The following is a 22,370-nucleotide window of genomic DNA, read 5'->3' on the forward strand; positions in this document are numbered from 1 at the left end:
ATGGCCTCCTGCATCCTACTTCCAACACATGCCGGATAGCATATGCCAACTCCACAGTGGGACCCAATGTCCCAGTGGGTGCAGTATCACTGGAAGCTCCCCAACCCGGTCCAGATCTCAGAGGAAACTGCAATGGATCTGTTGTGGTGGCTAACAAACTGCAATTGAGTTAGTGGTAGAACCCGCTCCCTTCCCCTACAAGAGAGGACTATAGTGACAGATGAGTCACTCCTGGGCAGGGTCAGCCATCTGCAACAGGTGAAGATCAGAGGACTCGGGCCTCTGTCGGATTCCAGACTCCACATAAAACTATTGGGTCTTCGGGTGATCCGACTGCCACAGAAAGCTTGTCTTCCTTCAGTCCAGGCAAGACTAGTTCAGGTGTTCATGGACAACACCACTGCCATAGGGTAATGCAAAAATTGAGGCAGAGCAGGGTAGTGCACCCTGTGTCAAGAGGCACTCCACCTCTGGACATGGCTGGAACACCAGGGCATTTCCCTAGTGGTTCAATACTTGGTAAAACTCAGCTGTCAATGCCTAGCGGATCATGAATGGGATAGCACAATCTCCCATTCAGAATGATGGAGTTTCAAAGGCTGCTCTCATTTGAAGCACTTTTCGTCTCAAGTGGACTTCTGGCCTTCTATACAGCTTTCCACCAATACCACTCTTTCCCGGAATTCTCAAGAAAATCAACAATGACTAGGCCTAAGTCATTCTTGTGGCTCTGGATTGGGGACAAAGAGTCTGGTGTTTAGAGCTGTTGAGCATGAGCATTGATTGATCAGGCTGCCTTTTCTGTAAAATCTTCTGTTGCAGCAACAGGGCAGGGTCTTGCAGTCAAACCTGAAAACACATCGTTTTCATATGTGAAGACTGAGCTGTGACAATTAAAAGCTCTGACCTTCTGCCCAAAGTCTACAATGTTAGCAGCCAGGCATCCCTCCAACAAGATGGTCTACACTTCCCGTTGGAGTGAGTTTGTGGTATGGTTGTGCAGTCAAGCATGTTGACTGTATATCCACACCTTTTCACAGGTTTTTTTGTTTATCCTTATCTAGACCCATCAGGGATCTGCTCTGGTTACGTTTAAAAGTTACCTTTCTGCCATTTCTGCAGTTGCCAGAACAGACATCATTTTTAAATCCCCTATTGTTCATAGGCTCCTAAAAGGTCTTCATATGTTCCCACCACCGCTTCCTATTGTGTGTCAGTGGGACCTAAATCTGGTTCTTACATTTCTGATGTACGCTCCCTTTGAGCCGCTCCACAACTATCCGCTTAGACTTCTCACCTTTAAAACAGCATTCCTAGTGGCGATAATATCTGCCTGGAGGGTCAAAAAGCTACTGACGCTCTCTGTGCAAACTCCATACCTTACGTTTTACCCTGACAAACTGGCGCTTTGAACCAGGGCGTCTTTCTTCCCAAAAGTGGTTATCCCTTCCTTGTCGACCAATGCATCACTCTTCCTACCTTTTATGATCTGCTTGACCCTTCAAAAGAAGACAAGAGACTGCACTGACTGGACTCAAAAAGAGTGTTTTCATTCTACCTTGATCGCACGCTTCATTTTTTTTTTTTTAAGACCAATGGTCCCAGATTTTATTTAGTTTCACAAGTAGTAAGCCAATAAATCATACAATGTCATAAAAACTACAAACATTACCCAGCCAGTAACATTTTCGACATGTCGGTCATACATAGGTGAAAAGAAACAGTAGCCAGGGGAGATGCATTAGTCCGCAAGTATCAGTGCCAGGAAAAGTCTCGGGTTGCAGTGCCTGCAGCATTTATCACTGCAAAAGGACCAAGGTGGTCATAAAAGCCAACAACGATTGTTCTAGGCTGCGTTCCCTGGTTGGCACGGATGAAGTCAAAGGCAGGAGTCACATCCCATAGTGCCATATGGGTCGCTGGGCTACATTCTTGTGATCATGGCAGTGTTCAATAAGCATTGTGGAAAGGGTAAGCGGGGAAGGGAAAATGAACCTCATCGTGAGTACAGCAGAAACAAACTCACTGCCAACCAAGAGATACAACAGGGAAAGTTGTGTTATGTTATGTTATGTTATTATAATTTATTGTGCGCACAGCTACTCCAGCCAAGGAGCGTCCCGGCGCATAGACAAGGAGAAACATAACACAACAGGAAAAAATAAGACATAATCGGGGCAGCTAAAACAAAAAAGTTTTTATTGCTCTCCGGAAGGTCATAAGGTCCTCTAACAAACGGATTTCAACCGGGAGAGAGTTCCAGGTTAGTGCAGCTTTTACGCTGAAGGAGCGGCCCCCCATGCGGCTGAGTCTGAATCTAGGGACTACAGCAAAGGCCTGGCCTTGAGAACGGAGGGTGCGAGTGGGGACATAGAAAGAAAGACAGCTGGACAAGATTTCACGGCCTATACCTCTTAAGATCTTAAAGGTCAAACAGAGGACCTTAAAGAGAATGCGCTTCCTCACTGGAAGCCAGTGCAGGGACCGAAGGACACTCGCCACCGGGCAAAATCTGGGCAGGCCAACAATTGCTCTAGCCGCAGCATTTTTAACCCGTTGCAAGCCAGTTAACTCAGCCTGGTTAGCCCCGACCAGAAGAGAGCTAGCGTAATCCAGGCGAGAGATGATAGTTGCCTGGATTACCAGCTGTCTGGTTGGCGCATCAAAAAATTTGAGTACTGGTCTTAAACCTCTCAGCAGACCAAAACAACAGGCTGCTGTTTTTTTGGTATGTCCTACAAAGGTGAGGCCCGCATCCAGCCAGACCCCCAGATTTTTCACCTCCGATACCGGGGTCGGGGTAGGTCCCAGCTCAGGAGGCCACCATTGGTCACCCCACAGCTCCACTCCCCTTCCGACAATCATTACCTCCGTTTTAGTGGCATTGAGCTGGAGACAGTTTCCTGTCAGCCAGCTTGCCACCGCCTTCAGTCCAGCCTGAAACCTGGGGGCATCTTGGTCCGCGTCCCCGCTGAGAGTGACCGCCAGCTCTGTGTGGTCGGCATATGAGACCAAAGTTAGGCCCCACTGCCTAGCGACATCAGCCAGCGGTCTCACGTAGAGATTAAACAGCGTGGGACTCAGCGAGGACCCCTGCGGGACCCCCATGGCCAGAGGTCGGAAGTTGGATTTGAAGGGAGGGATGGCAACACAGAAGGAACGATTGTCGAGGAAGGAGCGGAACCATTGCAACACCTGGCCACCAATACCAATCTCCTCGAGCCGATGCAGGAGGATGCTGTGGGATACTGTGTCGAAGGCGGCGCTGAGATCTAACAATATCAGCGCGGCCGGAAAGAACGAAAAAAGGAGGGAATATACTTCAACAACAGTTGGACTAGTATTAGCGTGTACAGTAGTGTATCAGTGACCCTAGCGGCGTGTGTTACGCCATATATGGACTGTGTGGGGGCGGGGGTGGCTATGGATGGAGGGTTGCCATGGCTGCAAGGTGGGGGGGAGGGAATGATAGCAAGTAGACTTTGTTGGGCATTACACCAGCAGGTGGGGGGGGTAAGGGGGTGGGTGTCTTGCCGGGGCGGCCGATAACAGGTCTCTCACCGCTCCGTGTCAGGGCGGTTAGGTGATACCAGCCTGGGTGCAGGCCTGATGGTACGCGGTCAGGGTAGTGTCCCAGTCCTGGGCAATTGGGTACATACGGAGGCCCGCCGTCTCTTCCCTGTGTAGAGACACGCTCTCCGCGCGAGCCCAGTTGACAAATGAGCGACGCCAGTCTGCAGGTCGCGGGGGGGCATCATTCTTCCATCGTTTCGTGATGAGTCGCTTAGCCGTAATGAGCCCCAGGTCCCAGAAACGTGCCTGTAGTTTGGTCTGCTTGGCATGCTGATGAGGTGAGGTCAAAGTAGCGGTTCAGTTTGTCCGGGGATAAATATGCACGGTGTATTATGTAATATTGGATGATCTTAAATCTCGCGTTGCGAGGAATGTTCTTGGCACCTGCCAATACCGCGGCCCACTGTTTGTCCGTCCATTCACTACCCCGGTCGGTCGTCCACTTCTCCCTCAGTCGTTGGGAGGAGAATTGAGTATGACAGTTTAGTGCCTGTGCCAGCCAGTGCACTATATGGGAACCATCGCCCATCACATGTAGGTACTGAATGAGCATATGCGTGGTCGGCTCGTGGGTCAGGTCTCCCCATGCCTCCGTCAGCACACAGAGAAGCCTTGCATGCGTCAGAAACTGGCCTGCCGGTAGACCGGTGTCGGCGGCCAGAGTCTCGAAGGACAGTAGCTCCCCATCGCTATACAGGTCACCTAGGCCATCCAGGTCTGCTGCGGTCCAACTGCGTAGCCCGGATGAAGACAGCACGCCATTTCCCAAGGGGGTCCCCTGCAGAGGCAGGTTCGGGGCATAGGGCACCGTGCTCTTGGTGAGTCTGAGGCTCCGCATAAAGCACTGCCTTGCGACAGCCACATGGACCTGGTTGGGGGGCCGGCCCCGCGTCAGGGGGTGGAAGAGCGTCAGCACTTGTGTGGGGGACAGGGTAGTGTCTTCCGTAGCCGTGTCCATCAGGTTCTTACCACTCAGCCAATAGGCAACCCATTGCAGCTGGGCCGCCAGGGAATATAGTTCCTGATTGGGAACCGCCAAGCCTCCAGATTCCGAGGCTGCGTAGAGGGTCCTCAATGCCACCTGGGGGCGTCCTTTATTCCAGATAAGGCGCCTGGTGAGGGCTTTCAACCCCTTGAATATGCGTGTTGGTACATACACTGGTAGGTTAGCATAAAAGTAGAGGAGCCGGGGGAGCATTATCATCTTCGTCAGCGCCACTCGGGCCGGCACATTCAGTGGGAGGGAGTTCCAGAACGTGACCTGGGCTGACAGGGAGGAGATGGCCCTCACAAGGTTGCCCTCCAGGAGATCAATGGGGTCCCGATATATGAGGATCCCCAGGTACCTGAATACCGTTGGGTGCCATCGGAGCGTCTCTCCCATCATGCGCACATCACATTGTGGCATAGCGTCACTGAATGCATAAACTCCTGATTTAGACCAGTTGACGCGGAGCCCTGACATGTCCCCGAACACCCAAAAGATGTCCGTGATTGCCGCGGGTATATGGGTGAGGTCCCTGACATATAACAGTAAGTCGTCGGCATACAGAGACACCGAGTGGGTGCCATCCGCCAGTGGGATACCCCAGGCGGCGCCGGAGGTCCGGAGCAGTTCTGCCAATGGCTCCATCACGAGTGCGAATAACAGGGGAGAGAGGGGACATCCCTGCCTGGTGCCCCTCCCAATCCTTATTCTGTCAGAGAACAATCGCCCAGTCCGGACTCGTACCTCGGGCGCCTGGTAGAGGAGCCCCACCATCTGAACATAGGCATCGCCCAGTTCATACTTTTCGAGGACTCGGAGGAGATAGGGCCACTCCACCGAGTCAAACGCCTTTTCGAGATAAAGTACTATGCACCCTGAACGTGGCCAGGTGGAAGTCGCATATCGTTGGACTCTGAAGAAGCGGCGTATGTTGTAAGATGTGCTGCGGGTGGGCACAAAGCCGTTTTGGTCAGAGTGCACCAGTGTGGGAACTAGGGGTGCAAGCCTCCGAGCTATTGTCGCTGCCAAGATTTTGTAATCTATGTTGAGGAGCGCCAATGGTCTGTACGATCCCAGCTCGCACGCCTCTCTGCCCGGTTTTAGCAGGGAGATCACATTGGCCTCGTTCAGGGACGCCGGAAGTTCAGCATCCTCCGATGCCGCCTTGTGCACCCTTAACAGTTCGGGTATCAGTAACAAGGAATAGGCCTTGTAGAATTCGGCCGGGAGCCCGTCTGGGCCCGGCGCCTTGCCATTAGAGAGGGAAAAGATCACCTCTCGCAGCTCCTCACTGGTAAGCTCCGCTCCCAGCTCCGCCTGTTGGGCGTGAGTGGCCGCCGGTAGTTGCAGCGTCGCCAGGTAGTCCGCGATCTCCACCTCGGTGGCTCTCAGCCGTGAGCTGTATAAGGACCTGTAATGTGTCGTGAACGCCTCATGTATCTGCTTCTGGGTGAAGACTTCAGTACCCTGAGTCGTATGGACCGACAGTACCGACGCGGACTGAGTGTCTTGTCGTATCAGCCATGATAGGAGTCTGCCTGGCTTGTCACCAGTGTTGTGGGTGCGTGCGGAGTGTGCTGCGAAATTAATGTTCTTCAGCCTCTCCATCAAAAGAGCGTGATCTGCCCTGGCCGAGACCAGTTGGGAGTCATCGCCCTCCGCCGCCTCCCGCTCCTCGTCTAGTAGTGTCACTTCCGCTTTCAGCAGATCCCTCTCCACCTGCCCCCGTAGACCTGCCTGCACGCCGAGGCAGCTCCCTCGGGCCACTGTCTTAAAGGCGTCCCACTCAATTTTCGGAGACGAGGCCGAGTCGCTATTGTCCTCGAAGTATTGTATTATCCTCCTGGATATCTCCTCTCGGAATGGAGTATCGAGTAAGAGATCCGGCTGCAGGCGCCATGTGGGCACAGGTGGGCGCGGGCGCCTCCACCCATAAACTAGAGTGTGTGGGTTGTGGTCTGAGTGCGTTCGCCCCAGGTAGTCAGTGTCTGTTACGGAAGGAATCAGGTCGCGGGACATCATATACCTATCTAGTCTGACGTGCAATGAGTGGGCCCCACAGTAGTAGGAATATACCCGGGTGTTGGGGTTTCTGACTCGCCAGGCATCCTGTAGGTTCCACTGTGTCGCCCAATCAAGTAGGGCCCTGGAGGCTGTTTGGGCTGGGGCGATAGCCGCCGGGGGAGACGAGCGATCGAGGGAGACATCTAGCACACTGTTATAATCACCACCTAACAGTAGGGGCACGTCAGGCCAAGGTGCAATCACTGCTGACAATCCCGTTAGGAACCTCCCCTGCTCGACATTGGGCGCGTAGATAGAGGCTATAACTATCTGCTGCCCGTCCAGTCTGCCCTGTATGAAGACGTAGCGCCCCTCTTTGTCAATGTTGCTGTGTGTCAGTGCAAATGGAACCCCCGGCCGTACCCAGATCAGAGTTCCTCGTGCAAACGCTGAGAAGGTCGTGGCGAATATTTGCCCTCTCCATCTACGGTGAAGTGTGGCTACCTCTGTGGCTACCAGGTGGGTCTCCTGCAACAGTGCGATCTGTATCTGATGTCTTTTAAGATAGGAGTACACCTGATATATGCGTGAGGGTGTGTGCATGCCCCTGACATTCCAGGTACAAAATTTAACCGTAGTCATCACAGTTTCCACCTCGCCCAACTACCCGCACACCCCCCCCAATCCCCAGCCCGCCCTGGTCACACATGCACAGTAGCAGACATCAATTACCAGTATTCCAACCCGCCGTCCCGCACAGACCCAGGGATGTAAGCTGTAACACTGTAGTGCCGACACTAGTCTCAAAAAGAACATTAACAGAACCATAATGCCAAAAGGGCAACAACAAAACATGTCGCCGCCCAAACGCTCTAATGAGCTCAATCAATCCGTGAGTTCAATGGGGGGATGACAAAGTACGTTACTGAAGCAATATAGGATAGTTCACTAGGCCAAGAGAGCCGTGGTGACTCCCCTCCACGGGCTGTGGGCCAAAGGGCATCAGAAGTCAATGTCAGTGCCCACAGTCAGGGCCAGAGTGTCTAATGTCACTGAACGAGGATGCTCTGTTCCGGGGGGCATCCTCTTCCCCGCCCGTGTGGCACTCACCTCTAGGGGTCCGTCCACCCCTTCAACACAATGTTTCCGGCGTTTCTCAAGTAGAGTAGTTCCGACCCCCCTCCTGGCGGTGGGGGCAGCTCAGGGTTCATTTGGGTAGGAGGGGGGCGGAAGCAGGGCACAGACCCCGGGGACAGTGCCGATTGTGTTATCCGAGGTCTTCAGAAGTGCCGGTAGGGATCTCCAAGCGGGACATCCAGTGTAGTGTACAGCCTGTTACATGGCGTCAACCGCTGCGGTCCGTCCCAGACTAGGGTGAGAAGGGTCGCTATGCTATTAGGTCCGCCGTTTGGGGTGTGACATCCGGTAGGCCCTCTGTAACTTGCTCATCCGGCAGTCCGTACAAGTATTCGTCGTCCTCGCTCCCGCGTGATCTTGGGCTGGCGTTGGAGATCAGGATAGGCGACTGTGATCCACTGAGCTCGGCCGCTATCTGGAGGGCTTCTTGCTGTTCACTTTGTATTTGCTCTGGCGTGGGGCCTATTTCCGTGTCCGCGGCGGGCGACCTGGTCGGCGAGGGGCGCCGGTGCCTTCGTCTGCGGGTGCCACGGTTTCTACGTTGCTCTGGCGGTACGGACCCATGGCCCGTATCGATTCCAGAATCCAGCCAGGACGCAGCCGCCTCAGGTGTGTCAAAGAAATGAGTCTTGTCCTGTGCCACCACCCGGAGGCGTGCCGGGAACAGTAACGAGTACTTGAGAGCCAGACGCCTGAGTCGCTGCTTCACCGCCATGAACGATTGGCGTTGTCGTTGGACTTGCACTGTGTAGTCGGGGAAGAACATCACCTTTGCATTGTCCACTTTTATGTCCGATAGTTTCCGGGTTTCGCGTAGGATGGCATCCCGGTCACGGTAATTCAGCACCCGCATAAGCATTGGTCTGGGATTGGAGCCCTCCGGGGGCGGGCGGGACGGCACCCGGTGTGCCCTTTCCACCACAAAGTGTGGTGACAGTGTGCCCTCCGGTAACAGTTCTCGGAGCCAGGTCTCCATATGTTCCGCCGTCTCCCTCCGCTCCCATCGTTCTGGCAGGCCTACTATGCGCACATTGTTCCTCCTGGCCCGCCCTTCCGCGTCCTCCGCTCTGTCCTTAAGGAACTCCACCCGGTTGAGGAGGTCACGTATGTGCTTATCCGTCTGTACCAGCTTGGGCGAGGCCTCCGCCATAGTTTGTTCCAGGACCGTGGTGCGTTCGGAGAGTTTCTTGTGGTCTGCCCGGAGATGCGTCAGGTCCACCGCCACCTTATCTATCTTGGTCTCCAGCGATGTACGTTCAACTGCATGGATTCTTCCAGGCGCTCCATGGCCGCTAGCATGGTGTCCAGTTTGGAGGTAGTCTGGTCAGCCTCGGAGTTCTTCACCATCTTTCCCTTGTTCAGTGTCCCACCGGTGCCGGTCTTCGCTCTAGTCCCCCCTGACATGGGACTGGTCAACGCTGCAAAGCAGCCGGGTTGGCAGGCCTCCGCAATCAACACCGTGGGGCTCCGTGCGCGACGGCCACAAAGTCAGGCACTCTGCGCCGCTCGCTCCGGGCGGCGTGCAGCTGGCGAGGGGACCGCTATACTGCCAGGGCCCCCGGGATCTCGCTCAGTGTCACCACCTAGAGAGGGCGAGAAGGCTGTGTCGTAGTCGGCGTGGGAGCTCCTGTGTGTCACTGGATGTCACTCCGAATGTCCCAATGGCGACTCGTTTCTTGGTAGTGCCGCGTGCAGGCCGGCCAGGCCGGACCGCGTGGCCTCTCTGGCCGCCCCGTTCCCTTGGGTCTGGGGGGCTCAGTCTGTCCGGGCGACACTAGACACCACCCAGGGTGGTGCAGGGCATCGTGCTCCTCGGCGTGGGGCGAATCACGGGGTGTCGTGCGCGGGATTGCTCGGGTTCTGCTCCCGCGCGGTTAGAGTCCAGCACCCCCGATGTAGGATCGTCTACCAGCGGGGCTGCTCAGGTGTGGCTGTGGTCGTCCCAGGGTGTAGGCCGGGTCCCCGGAGGCGGGCCGGGCCCGACGCCGGCTAGTGATCACTGCAGGGTAGAAAGGGGGAACAGGGGCCCAGTGTATGCGATTTTGCCATCTCTGCTGGCAGTTGCAGGGGCCCAGGGGTAACAGGGTCAGTGGAGGCCCCCAATCGGTGGAACGCGATCCCTCTCCGAGGACCGCGTGGCTCAGCGGGGTGTTCCTGGCTCCGTCAGGCAAGTGGGCCGGTGCTACAGTCTTCAATGGCCGAGGGTGCCACCTCCGCCCCCAGATGTAGGGGCTCCCGGGCAGTGGGGTCGTTGGAGGCGCCAGGCGCAGCGGCGCGATCCCGCCCCCCACTCCTTGCAGATCAGGGGTGGGTGCGCGCGGCGTGGCCTACCTCGTAGGGCCGGATCCCCGGCCTCTGGTGATCGGGTTTGCCAGCCGGAAGTGGGCCCAGGCCGGGTAGCTGCCGAGGCCGCCGCCGGTCGGAGGGTCTGTGTCTCCGATCCGTCCCAAAGTCGCACCGGCGATTAATCAGGCTCCAGGGTGCACTCGGTCCAAATCTGGGGTTGCCACTGCTGGAAATGACGGAGAATTGGCCCGTGGTAGGGGAGCTTCACTCGGAGCTCAGCCCGGGCACGTCCATCTACATCGCGTGCTAAGCCACGCCCCCCTTGATCGCACGCTTCATATGGTATGTCAGAGCCAAGAAAGGGAAGGCAGTGCAAAAGCAGGCCATCTCTCGATGGATAGTCCTTTGCATCAAGATCTGCTATGCATTGCCCAAGAATCAACTCTGAAGGGTTCGCACGCTCAGTCTACCAGAGCCAAAGCTCCAACCACTGCGTTAGCTTGCGGATTTCTTATCCAAGATATATATCGGGCAGCAACAAGGGCTTCTTTACACACCTCTGCCTAGACATTCAAGTCCAGCGAGATGGTCATTTTGCCCATTTGGTCCAAAAGGACTACCTAGTGTAATCCATATTGCAGCCTTGCCTCCAGGTAGGGAATCTGTGGCTAGAAGTCTCTATCAGACGAGCAAGTTACTTACCTACAGTAATCCTAACCTGGTAGATCATCCATCTAGCCGCATATTAATTACTGACTCACCCATCCCTCCCAGCTCTTAGACTGTTCCTAGTGGCCATGCGCTTCTGGTGTGGAAGTCACAAAAGAAACTGACACATAGGGCCGGGGAGGCACCTACATAGGTACTGCCCATGTCACTTCAGTTGTGGACGACGATGTGCACAGAGCCAAATAACGCCACCTACCTTTTGTGCAGGGGTCCTGCTCACAAAAAGTTTCCGGATCCAGTCTGACGCATTTGGAATATTCTAAGGTAGGGACTCTGCAGCCAGATAGAGCCTCTACCAGATAAGGCATTAGCAAAGGTTTTAGAAATAAATTTATAAATAAGTAACTTGTTCTTTAATGTTGAGAGATAGTACTACGACTTTTCCTACTGCACTGCAGCTCAGATTCCACTATTGGGACAAAGATCACCTTATTCCTGACATGTATTCCTGCCTATGTTGGTTGACATGGAAACCAAATACACAAACACATATATTGATTCACAGTTAATAAAAGCCATTGCATAAATATCATTCTAAAATCGATCTTAAAATTTACATAATTGCATTAAGATTCCGTATCCATAGCCAGCGTTTTTAGTGTAACTTTTTCTCAGCAAGAGTTTAAAAAAACGTATAATTTCTGCATTTAAAGTTATGGTCCCTGTTGTAGCATGCAAAGACCGCCTGCCGACAAGATCACACTCTCGGACTACTTATTGAAGGGACGACGTAGTAGATGTCCTTGCTCATAAAAAAATGCTGGGAATATGCATATGATGTGCACAATGGATCCTTAGGCTTGATGACACCATCTGCAGACTTTATTATTTCCTTTACCTCGTCATTTTAGGGAAAGGTCCAGGGTCGTAAGTCCACCAAAACATTGAAACATAAATCTAATTTTCATGTAAGTGGAATAGCAAGTGCTCTGATATATCTATTGCACTGAAACTTGATATGAATTTATAATGAACCATGCATGAGAGCGCTTTGCAAAGGTTATCTTATCTTCAGGAATGAATGCCTCCGCATGTTATTGTTAACAAATTTCTTTCAGATTTGAAATTAAATTGGCTGCTCCCACGAATCGTTTACTTGCAGGTTCCCTCATACAACTCTGTAGATAATCTCTGAAAGTGCACTTCACATAACCAGTGGATAACTCTAACCAGAGCAGGTGGTCAACCGAGCGCTCCCTGACAGATCTTAACTTGTAACAGTTTGACAAACGCACATTGTCTTGCAAACGTTTGCTTCCCTAAACTGGATTCTAGCCTAATTTGCGCTGCAAATGTGTTGCATGGAAGACGAAAGAGCTGCCTACTGGTGTTTAAATTGAGGTCTCCTAACAACTTTGATTCACGTCCATATGAGAATGAGGAGCGAAGCTTTAAGCTGATGACTTTCAATATTAGCTGCAGAGATTGGCCCGCCAACCTCTTGTGAAGTCACACAAATGCTGCTGGGGCCAAGCTTTAGTTTTACAATGGTGGGAGCCTTTTATCTCAATATTAACTTTCAAGTATTTATACTCTTGCTCTTGACTTGGTTTGCGTTTATTTATGTACCAAGGACCAGATCGCTCGTGCCTTTTACTGAACGTGAGCACTTTCATTTTTTTAAGATTAATTTCAAGCTTGTTTGAGGATATCATTCACTACTCTTTCGAATTTACTACCCTATTTCTCACCCTATACCTTTCTCAATATATATTCTCTAACTCCACTCGCTTACTCATCCCAAACCCAATACAAGTATGATCCCCAAAATAACCCTTTCTAGATTCTTCCCTCCACTACCCCTCCTTGGATCATGTCATACCTCTTTTACTATTCAGATCTCCCAAACAAGCCTTTCTAAACTCTTCTCTGACTCTTTCCCCTTACCTCTCCTTTACTCATCCAAACCCCCTCCTACTGCTATAAAGTCCGCCCCCAAAAAATGTAGACTCTTCAATCTACTATTCCACCACTATTATTTTTCAACTCAAATAACAGGGTAACATGTTCTTTCCAATGCTGAAATTAATTTTGTATTTCCCTATACTAATTCCCCTCTAATCCTGATGGGATTCAGGACTAGGGTGCTACTCGCTGAAAAGCGCTTCATCGCCTCTTTAGGAGTAGCAAGCACTATATAAATGCAAACCCTTCACTCTTCTATCCCTCCTCTAGCTTTTTTTCAATGCAAATAACCATCTCACTTGTTCACTGCTCAAATTAATTACATATTCTCCTATACTAATTCCCTACTAATCCTGATTGGGTTCCGGAGTAGCGTGCTACCTGCTGTAAAGCACTTCAACACCTTATCAGGCGTAACAAGTGCTATATAAATGCAAACCCTTCCCTCTTCTAACCCTCCACTATCATTTCCAATCCAAATACCAGACTAATACATCCACCACTCAAATTAATTTCATATTTCACTATACTAATTCACAACTAATCCTTTTTGGGTTCCGGAGTAGCGTGCTACTAGACGAAAAAGCGCTTCGAGTCCTCATCAGCAGTAGTAACTGCTATATAAATGCAATTACAATTTTACAATTACATAGACTTGAACATTACTAGGTGGATTTCAAGTGAACTTCTCGGGGGAACCTGAGCAGATGTGGGGCGATTTAATTTGGTTGTGTTTATGACTTTTCTTCTTTTTTTGTCATAAAGCTCACACATTGTTTTTGAATCTTTGCATTAAAAAAAGGCATAGCCCGCAGTTGACAATCTTTATATGCCTTACTAATTGTTGGTTGTATTTTGTACAGTCCTTTTAGCAAATTAAATGCATTATGGTAAATGTAGTTTGTTAGAACGCTGTTAAAAAAAGGGAGCTGCATATTAATCGCTTCCTTGTCTCTAATAAAATCAAGAATATATTTCAAGACTGACTAAATAATCTGCAGCTTTATGTCATGCTTGCGTTGCACACTACATGGTTCTTAGTTTAAACTGGCCTAAAGCATATGTTGCAATATATCCACGTTGTTACAGTGGTAATTTACTGAAATAATTATATGAATTGAAACAGTACTGTTTTTTTTCAGGAGACTGTTTCTGTGCTGCTAGGATTCGGACATGTGGCACAGGTGAGAACATGAAGCATGAGAACTTGAACGAACAGACACAAGCCAATCGAGACAATGCTTGCCCCCCCCCCCCCCCCCACGGGCGCACTTTTTCCCTGTCTTTTACCATCCCCCATGTGTTTCACTCTGTAGCATGTAAATATGCTTTTTATTTTCAATAAAAAAATACTGAAATAAAAAAGCATTATTAGAAGCAGTTATTCTCTGTGAAGTAGTCAGCAATAACAAATAATGGTAAAAATCTTTAGTATGTTTCACAAGATTAGGGACCCTGGAAATGCCCTAAAAGGATGGAGAGGTCCTCACCAAAGAGGTAAGAAGGGACATGTCCTCCCATTAATTATATCCAAAAAAACTAAGTATCTCTCTGGAACCAGGGTGCTTCCTTCTAGAGAAAAAGAGGAAAGGGGGGTTCTTTTTTGAGATGACACTGTACTTTCTTATTAGTTTCTACACCAGTCTTTTACCAACCCACTGTTGTGGGTGGGAAGGGAAAGAGACCTTTTTCTTATTATAGCCCTCACTCTCTAATAGTGACATGCTTCATCATCGGGCTCACCCCAGCTCCTAAAGGTCGGGGTGGGCTCAACCATATTCCATGTCAACCATTTTTCGGGGGAGCACTTGTAAAGATTTTGTGTATGGGGGCTTAAGCTTTAAAGAAACTGTCTCACTCACTCCTAAAGTATCCTTTATTAGTGGAGTGGGAGGGAAGGTTATAAAATACTATTGCAGGGCTAGGGGATGTAATGGTCCTATGGCCCTAAGCTACACACCAACATGTTTCAGCCCTTTCTATTGCCCTAAAGACAGTCCTGGTTTTTCGTCAGGGTGGAATGCATCACACATTTGTCAAAGGTCCATCCCAGTTAGAGGCCCAGGACAAGTAGGACAAACAGGGGAGCAGAGCACACAGTCGGTCTCAAACAGGGATGGACCTCCCCCTCATGGCCCAATTGGGAGCTGATGCCCTGTTAATGTGGGGTAATTTCTCTTAGAAAACAGCAGCAAGTATTAGACTTGTTCCCAAAAAATCCTGCAATGCAACACCTGTAAATTGCATGCCCACTTTGCACTCACGTCCTTGAGGGAAGTGACTTAATTGCAGCCCACCCTTACGAAAGCCCAGGATGATCTTTAGCCCAAAAAAAAGGCTGAAACATGTTGATATCTAGCTTAGGTTGATAGGACCATTAGATCCTCTAGCCCTACTATAGCACTTTTTAACCATTCGTCCCACTCCAATAATAAAATATATTTTAGGAATGGGTGAGCAATTTTATCTTTAAAGGTTGCGCTCCCATACACAAAATCTTCATAAGTGCTCCCTGAAATATGGTTGAACCCGCCCGAACTTTAGGAGTTGGGGTTATCCGCTAATGAAGCATGTCACTATTTGAGTGTCTGCGGGTCATAATAGGAGAATGTTCTCTCTCCTTTCCCACCCACAACAGTGGGTCGGCAAAAGACCGGAGTAGAAACTCCTAGTATGCTTTCATCTTTCTCTCTGGAAGGAACTACCCTGGTTCCAGAAGTGATACTTGTTTTTGGAAAAAATCTTTAATATTCTTTTTTTCCTTGTTAGGTCAGGCCTTTGAGACAGCTTAAGATGTCTCACCCGACTATTGTTTTTCAAGAAAATATATACATAACTGCATACATAGATGAGCTTTCAACCAGCCCTCATCATCTATTGGCCTGTTGTTGTATCACACGATTTGTCATTTCCTTCACTTTGAATGACTGCAATTTGCTTGTGCACAATGTAATATTCACATCTGCTTTACAAGCAGTTCCCTGTCTTATTTTCTGTTTTCAAAAGGCCCTCTGATTTATTTGATTCTCCATATTTTTTATTTTGTTTTATTATCCTCAATCGACTGCCCCAACTTCTCCAAAGCTTCCCCAAAGCTGTAAAAGTGTTTGGGGGCACTCACCTTGCAGGACGCTGCTCCTGAGACCGCGCTCTGCCGCCCGGACCATCGGGCCCCTGTGCTTGCTGCTCCCGACCCCTCCCGCCCACACAGGGACTACATTACCCACCAGGACTCGCGGCCAGGACGCCGCCTACGTTGCCGAAGCGCCCGGTGGCGCTCAAATACTGCTGTGAGCACCAGTACAGCGGGGAAGGTGTAATAGTGTTTGGGGGCACTCACCTTGCAGGACGCTGCTCCTAAGACTGCGCTCTGCCGCCCGGACCATCGGGCCTCTGCGCCTGCTGCTCCCGACCCCTCCCGCCCACCCAGGGACTACAATACCACCAGGAATCGTGGGCAGGATGCTGCCTACGTCACTGAAGCGCCCGGTGGTGCTCAAATACAGCTGTGAGCACCGGTACAGCGGGGAAGCTGTAAAAGTGTTTGGGGGCACTCACCTTGCAGGACGCTGCTCCTGAGACCGCGCTCTGCCGCCCGGACCATCGGGCCTCTGTGCTTGCTGCTCTCGACCACTCTCACCCACCCAGGGACTACATTACCTGCCAGGACTCGGGGCCAGGGTGCCGCCTAGGTCGCTGAAGCTACGCCCAGGCAAAGGGCGGGCCGTCTGTGGCCGTCCGGGGCTGGCAGAGGCTGGGCAGGGCCCCCTCCCCAACAACTTGGAAACGGACTGGGATACAAAATCGGGACCATTCTGTCGGTTAGTGACAAGGGAGGCTTTTGATACATGTATTAAGGGGGCTATTTGAGATTACATTGGGGTTTTGTGGCCAGGGGGTGACGTAGGTTTGTTGTGTCTGAGTATCAAGGGCGATGGTGACTGGCCTCTATCGCTGGTATTGTGTCAGTATTTTTTTGTTTACCCAATAGTAACTGTTATAGGTCTCCACACTAATAGACTTTATAAAAAATGTCCAGAACGGTTCAAACAAGGCCCTCTAGGCACACCCTGTGTACATCACCTGGCCTTTGTCGGGTTAGTAAAGCAAAAGGAATTCCCCCCCTTATACTTGATAAACCAACAACTATAGACAGAATTTTGCGCAAAGCTATTGGGGAAGTGGCAAATGAAATTGAGCGCACAGAGAGGCACCTCTCATTAACCCCGCAAATTGACCCAACGGCCTCACAACAGGATTGTGACATAGAAGTCCCATTAACCCCACCACACACTCTGCTAGACCCTGAGTTAACTGATATTCCCTGTGCCCAGGGGGAGACCACAAATGAACAAGTGACACACACAAGGGGGGAGATAGCACAAATGGGCAAGAAAAAAAAGACCAGCAGTAGGAAAATAAGGCTGAAGAGGGGTAAACCTACTGAGGTCCTGCTTGAAAAATCTAGTACAGAGGCAAAAGACCATGGAGGAGGCCAGCTAGACACACAAGCGCCCCCAATGTGGGTAGCCCAAATTATAACTGACCTACAGAACTACTTCAAGCACCTAATTAACACCCAAACAAAATGAATTCTTAGTAGGCTGGACAAGGTAGTAACTTTGGTAAAAACAAAGGGGCTGGGTGGTGGTATTGCTCCGCCCCCTCAATGCAACACCATAGTAGGTGAGTCTATTACCATAAGTCCGGCCACACCACTATCGAGAAACTCCTCAAAAGGACAAACTACCACTGCTACACGCCCCCCACATCCCCCAGGCCCTCATAGGTCACCCACAAGCCAGGTTCCCAAGGGTCATACCACTACCACTGGTGAGGTCACCCCGGGGGTGTCAAAAGGCACTCATCAAGCTATTGTTCATAGACAGCCTTCACCAGTACCCCCGATCCGGTGCCAAGTAGAAGGACCACCCCCTAGGGTACCCACTAACCCTCTATCATGTATTAACTTACCCCCCGAAGCAGCCCCATATGTAATTATTCTAACAGGGTTCCCGGAGCTGAGGTCAGACCAGACAGAGGCCCATGATGAGCTTAAAAACAAAACTACGTTTTGGCGGAACAAGCATAGGCCTCTAGTAGGTAACAAACAGGGGGAAATGTTGTTGGTACATAGGGTGAATTGGGTGGGGAATAGGCCCAAGGATACCATCGGGGATTGTGTGGTAAACTTTAGGAATCAGCGCGTCGTTGATCAAAAAGTAAGGTGGGGACCGACTACTAACTCTAGCAATATTAGATCTATGCCCTTAAGTTCTTTCTACCCAAGGGGAATTCCTAACCCGGGGTTGGATCAGGTCGGCCAAAGTAGAAGTGAGTGGAACGTGGTTGGGTGTCGTCTCAGACCTATATATGCGCCCCTTATGAACCAAGGAGCGACATACCTGCAGAATAGATTTGATCCCTTGATGTCCCTGGAAGAGTTGGATTAACTAGGGAAGCACAGAACCCCCCAGAAGAGATACAGTAGGGAAAAGAGCCCTGATCAAGACATAGCACAGTCCACAATTATAGCCCAGACCGATTTATTAGGTGTAGTTGTTGAGTCAATGGCCGGAACCATAGAGGGTCCACAAGTCAGGCCTGCAGCTGACATGGAAATAATGGGGTTGGATAGTACCTGGTCACGCCACCAGCAACTGGAATTACACTCCCTACTTGAGCCAAAGGAAGCCCCGATTAGTGATAGGATAGAAAACAACAATCTTATCACACCTCTAGTAAGGATGACTCAAAAGCAGGAGGGGCTAAAGCTGCTATCCTGGAACATAGCAGGACTCGCAGCGAAATTTGAAAATCAGGACTGGAAGAAATATATCACCAGCTTCCATGTAATATGTTTGCAGGAAACCTGGGTGATTGATTGCAACCCTTTCTTTCTTTCGGGGTTCAAGTGTTTTTCAGTACCTGCCCAGAAGTCAGCATCATGGAGAGACATGGGGGACTGGCCATATACATGGATCTACATGTAGAAGGAGTGTGGACTAACCTGAATAGGCCATCACATAACATTCAAGCCCTGGGGTTACACTCACAAGGGTTAAAAATCACCCTGATTAACTGGTATAATGCTGTGGGAGCCAATGGGAAGGGTCCCACAATAAAGGAATTGGACACGCGCCTAAAAGCTGAGTTAGCCGCAGGGAAAAGGGCGGTGGCGCCACTTCTGGTCCTAGCTGGGGACTTTAATTGCCACCTTTGCCCGATCTTGAGACCTGTCTAAAAGGATTGGTCCCGTTGCATGGAGGAGGATGGCCCACACTTTCTGCATTCCCCTGAGGGCATGGAATTGCATAGGGTGTTGAAAAGCCACAATTTGGTACATACCATTGATCTTGTGGCATTGGGAAGTGGAGGGGAGATCAATCCCACATTTAAGGGTAGAGGCTGTCGCTCCTATGTTGACTACATTGTGGTCTCTAGCATATTTAAAGTTTGGGTTAAAGGGGCAGATATCGAATGGAGCATATATAGTGACCACAATCCCCTAGTGTTGGAACTAAAAGGTCCGCCCACCAGAAATATCACTCGAGGGGCAGGTAACATAGAGAGGGCAACGGACCAGGGGAGGCGACTCAGATAGTCTAAAGTAGGTGGGGACACCTTTTATAAATCTTTAATGGTGAAAGGTGCAGATGCATTGAAGGTGTGTTTCTATCCTTCCCTTGTGGGTGGAGCTGTTGTAAATGCATTTGAGGACATGGCGCACCTGATTGATGGATTACTAAAGACCACTAAGAATGCAAGAACAAATACCACCCCCAGATGGTTCGATAAAGACTGCTCGCGGGCACATAAAGATCTGAAATCTAGCCTCAAAACCTTACCCCGGGATGAGTTACAAATCGCCCAATGCAGGCTTGTATATAAAAAGGCATTAAAAGGCAGGAAATACTGTCTTCAATCGCAAGCCTGGGAGGAACTAAGGGAGACAGCGGACAGAAGGGATTTGACAGAGTTATGGAAAATCATAAATAAACCATGTTTTCAGGACGCAAATGCCCCAGAAATTTGTAACACAATTCTCCCAGAACAATGGCATAACCATTTTAAAAACTTATACAACCATACTGGTGAAAATAACAAGGGTGAAGGGCTGGGCCCCCAGTGGGTTGCTAGTCTTGAGTTCACTCTGAAAGAAGTAGTAGGGGCCATTCAAGGTTTATCTAAAAACAAAGCGCCAGGCCCAGATGGTATACCACCTGATCTCTACCTAAGCAAGGTGGAGCTGTGGGCCCCCCATCCTGACAAGGGATTTAAATGCGGCGGCCCAAACTGGCCTCCCGCTCTCCTGGACTACAGCATAAATAGTCCCAATTTTCAAAAATGGGAATAGGGACAATAACCAATGTTACCACCCGATATCCCTGATCGATGTTACGGCGAAAGTGTTGGGTCGAGTGGTCCTCAACCGCCTCACGGAATGGGCTGATACACACCAGATTATTTTGACTTTAACAAAAGACTCATGTTTATTATACAAATATGCAATAGGCTAAACAATATATCCTGTATTTCTGTCTATTCCTAGCAATTCTGTATCTGATCTTATTATCCATACGGTGGTCACCCCTGGTACAGCGAAACATCGAATTTACGCATTATTTTAGATTCAGGTAGGAATCCTGGCTACATAGTGACCTAAAATAGACATATGTAATATAGGTAGAATTTGAGTTTTGAGTAAACTGTGGCATGAATTTTATTCTTTAGGTGGAAAATTTTTAAAAAATCCATTGCCAAAAAATGCAAGATATACTGCCAAAAGAATAAGAAGCTGTATAATCAAGATATCATTTATGACCTTGAATTATTTACACTTCGAGGTATGTTGCGATATATTCTTTTGCACAAATATGACAGCTACCTACTATATATGTGAATGGGCAAATAAATCATGGGTGAAATGAATGAAATAAATGATGCTCATCTTGTGAAAAGTGGGACTCTCACAAGAAATCAGGGACTACTATTGAAAATATTCTGTGAATTGGGCAAACAAAAAGTGATGCTCCCCGTGGTGGAAAAAGGGTCTCCCATAAGAAATCAGGGACTACTATTGGATATAATCCGTTATTGGGGTAATCCTCAATATTTGTATGCGATAATCATTGCTAAATGTGTTCTTAAAGGAGAATATAGTTTATTTTCATTTGCTAAACGTCAGTACATATTAGGCCTCTGTTAGAAGTGAATTTTAATAGTGGCATTTTCTTTTTAGATAATTTTTTTTTTAAACGTCCTGAAGAAGGTGTACCTATCTACAAAAGACACCGAAACGCCGCGTTGACTCTTGGTTTTTTATTTTCTATTTTGTTGTATTATCATGTATTGTGAAGTTTTAATATGCCATTGACTTTTAGAAATAAACTGATGATTTTAACTGCTGGTGTATATTAGAGTGTTTTCAGATGTTGCATGATTCTGTTATATTTCACACAGAGTTCCCAAACTGACGTTTAGCCACTATTGAGTGAAAAATTATAGTTCTAACTAGATTGTAAGGTTAGTCTTGTGGGACCACTTGTGGGACACCCCCGCGCCGCACGGCCACCAGCTGCTGCGTGTGTTCCCCTCTGCCTGCCTTCTGCCTCGCTGACGCCGTGGTCGCTCCCCTCTGGTTTCCCAGTTGTTTTGCCCTAAATTTGTGCTTGTCTGTTTCTGCCGTCTGCTCGCGTATTTTGCTGTTTTTCCTTGTTTTGCCCGTAATTTGTGCTTGTCTGTTTCTGCCGTCTGCTCGCGTATTTTGCTGTTTTTCCTCGTTTTGCCCGTAATTTGTGCTTGTCTGTTTCTGCCGTCTGCTCGCGTATTTTGCCGTTTTTATTTGTTTTGCCCTAAATTTGTGCCTGTTAATTTCTTTGTATCCCCTGTGCCGTGTCCAGTTTCCTTCCTGATTGGCCGCCTACCTCGCCGCCCTCCGCTCTCGCTTCCCGCCACCAACATTGGCCCCGCCCCTTTTTCTCTTCTGTTCCCTCCCCGCTCCCGCCTCCCAGCTGCTCCGCCCACCCGCGCACTTCGCCTTAAATGGCGACCGTGCGGACGCGCAGCGGTCACGCGCAGCGGGCGCGCCGATTGTGCGCCGAAGGCGCGCCAAAGGTAAGCCCGTCTACGCCCGTCCGCGACCGGATCGCGACCAGCGCCAGGACCCCTGGCCCACGAAGACCCCGACCGACCCGCCTGACGTACTCCGCCGCCACCCTCACCGCTCTCAACACCGGCCGACTCCCAGAATGCCATCAAGCCTCTCCACGACGTACCCACGGACCCTTCAGCTGCCACGCCTGCAAGTTCACCTGCATCCGGACCTGCCTCGCACCAGCACCCACCAAGCCGAACACCAGCAGTACCCACCTCAAGTGCATCCTGCTCAACACCCGCTCCATCCACAGACATGCCATCGAACTCTGGAACCTCCTCGACACCACAGCTCCAGACGTTGCCTTCCTCACGGAGACCTGGATGAACGCCTCTTCAGCTCCCGACATCGCCATCGCCATCCCAGAGGGCTACAAGATCGTCCGGAGGGACCGAAACGCCAACCAGATGGGAGGAGGCATCGCCATCATCCACAGGAGCACCATCCGTCTCACGACCAGCACCGACAACTCCCTGACCACCGCCGAACACCTGCATTTCCAGATCCACACCAACCCGAACACCACCCTCAGAGGCACCCTGATCTACCGACCCCCTGGACCACGCACACAATTCAGCGAGGACATCGCCG

This window comes from Lissotriton vulgaris, chromosome 8 (assembly GCF_964263255.1).
Source record: "Lissotriton vulgaris chromosome 8, aLisVul1.2, whole genome shotgun sequence".
NCBI classification, from domain to species: Eukaryota; Metazoa; Chordata; class Amphibia; order Caudata; family Salamandridae; genus Lissotriton; species Lissotriton vulgaris.